Source organism: Amyelois transitella, chromosome 9, assembly GCF_032362555.1.
Source record: "Amyelois transitella isolate CPQ chromosome 9, ilAmyTran1.1, whole genome shotgun sequence".
Taxonomy (NCBI): domain Eukaryota; kingdom Metazoa; phylum Arthropoda; class Insecta; order Lepidoptera; family Pyralidae; genus Amyelois; species Amyelois transitella.
The window spans coordinates 12,005,044-12,007,908 of NC_083512.1; positions in this window are offsets into that span (position 1 = coordinate 12,005,044).

Here is a 2,865-nt window from a genome sequence, read left to right on the forward strand (position 1 = left end):
GAGCGCTGCCATCTTGATGCTCGACTGCAGAATGTGTTTAACTTCCCGCAAGTTTTAAATCGTTTATACGGGACTTGCTGCACCGCGCGGCTCCCTACTCAAATATTGTAATGGTTTCATATGAATATGTCAAGACTTTTCGGATCAGATTTCAAACGCTTATAAAATTTCTATGACTTAAAGTATTCAGTTCAATTGTAGCAGGTTTTACACAAAACAAAGGTTTACTGTGAAAGCTCTTTACAAAAATAGTATTTGTGTCTCCTTGCAACTCTACCTTTCGAGAGTAAGTTATTTTAAATATAAAATGAACATTACACAATCTGACAAACTATAACCTGTTACCAAATTATCGTTAAATACCAAGAAAGGTTTAATATTTTTTTGTCATCCAATTGATTATTTATGCAAACACTCAGTAGTTTGCTGTAATGTGTCATCAATTGCTTTGGCCCTATAATTTTTATGTTAGTAAACATTTTAAAACCCGAAACCGCCGAGCTTGCATGAATAGAGTTATGAATGTGGATGAAGCGAAGGAAATATGCAGAGATCATGGCAAGTGGAAAGAGGTAGTCTCTGCCAACCCCTCCGGGAAAGAGGCGTGATTTTATGTATGTATGTAAATATTTATGAGAAGTAAAAAAAATTTAAAAAAAATTAGGGTTTGGAAACATTAACTGTTTTAACTTCGAATATGATTTAATCAATTATAAAAGACTAGCTGTGCGCGCGACTTCGTCAGCGTGGAATGGGGGGGGGGTTGTATTTTTCATCTAACCTAATTATCACTGAGATTTGTAGACATTAAGAATATTAAGTTACAAGGAAAATCTAATTGGTTGGTTGTAAAATAATCAAATAAAACCATCCCCTTATTCAGTATTTAGGCTTCTTGCACACGAGATTCACTCGGATGGAACTCCGGAACAAAGGTAATCCCAACTTATAAATGCGAAAGTAAGTTTGATTGTTTGTTACCTCTTCAGTCGTTATCTACTGACCTAATCTTCTTGAAAAATGTTATAATTTATTGCGTAGATATATATAATAAAAAGTCTGAAAAAGAAAATGGCTACCTTTCATCCCAGAAACAAGTATAGTTCTCGTGGAATCAGCAAAAAACTTGTATTCTTTTGTAGGTGGCGCTAAATTCGTGCGTGTAGGTGGCGCTAAATACGCGCGGGCGCAGCTGCGGATAACACCTAGCTATATCGTGGTATTACCTGAGTGGACCGCCTCTCGCGGGCGGAGCGCGAGGGCCCTCGCGCGTCCGGCACATTGTTCCCGGCACCCTTGTCTCCATTGTGTCACCGGGCCGGCTCATCTCACGTCATACTAACATGTTAGACAATATATTCGAGAGAGCTGCGAGAGAACAACGTCATTTGATTTATCTTTTCTGCTTTATGAGGTCGTTGATGACGAAACCGAAATATTTTTATATACCTTTATACAGCTACGAAAAGTGTTCCGATATATAAATTGAGTAGTGCAAATGGGAGCCTTTGTCAAATAGAAAGTTTCGTTTTAGTATTAAATAGTTTGAAAAGTTAAACAGAAGCATTCAATGACATTGTAACCCAGTCTTGTTTCGGACACTAGGCAATCATATGAATGTTTCTCAAAAATAAAGATAAGTATTTGCGTATCAGTACGTTACGAGGGCGGCGTCTCTGCCAGTTTGACTTTGAATTTCAGAAGCAAAAGCCGGGCCATTAGGGGGATTGGTGTCGGCGGGAGATTCCGCGGGACTCGGTATACTTTGTTACAATTAATATCATATTTCTGTTTCATTTCCCATTCTTTTTCTTTTTAAATCAATAAAATTATTATTTGATATTTAAATCATTATCAGAAACGAAATGATAACACATTAAATAAAATTAGGCTGAACATGATAAATGTGTTCATGATATTTGCACAAATAAGAATCAACTATTTCTGTCATCATACTCGTAGAGACCAGCTTCACTCATGTCTGAAAGCGATTGCAGTTCGCGCTGTATCACAGGCCAGCAGGCTGCAACCACGCACGCCCTCATTATCACAAGCAATTCACAAGGTGTGTGTATGTGTGTATGTAGTGTGTGAGCGTGTGTGAGTATGTGTGCGAGAGAATTGAGCGGCCGTCAGCCCTCGCCGGCCAGTGAACGAGTTTGCAGCAAATCCAATCACCGCGGCTCGGTAGCCGCCCGCCGACACGCTGTAACGAGCAGACGTTCTAAAATCTATTACGAGGGTCCAACTATTGATTAAACGAGTAGTCTGCTGTGCTCACAAAACTTGATATGGTAACAGTATGCAATAAAGATTTTGAATTTGAATTTGATAGACCAACATCCAAATCGACTCTTTACCTTTATCGATACATAAACGTTATCACGTCTATATCGCATGCGGGGAAGAGAGAGCCAACAGTCTTAAAAAGATTGATTGACCACGTTAATCTGTTTGGCCTAATGACAGAATTGAGATTCAGATAGCGACAGGTTGCTAACCCGTCGCCTAAAAAAAGAAGCTCAGGTTTATTAGCCTATCCCTAAGTCGCCTTTTACGAAATCCACGAGAAAGAGATGGAATGGTCTTATCCTTTTTTCTATTGGTCTTGGGAACCACACGGCACCTTTATCAATGCATAATTTTAAGTACAAAGCGCGATAATTTGTTTTTAAATAATGAATGAAAGCAAGGAAGGATGATTCTTGAAGGAAAGCTTGAATAGGAAAGGAGAACTGACGTACTTCGCCAACCTCACACAAGAATTCAAGTTATGTTTCCAATGATTAAAGTTTCTAATTATACGACGATTGATATTTCTTCTTAGGTGTTATTGCAGTCAGGTAGAAGGCCGTACAATGAATC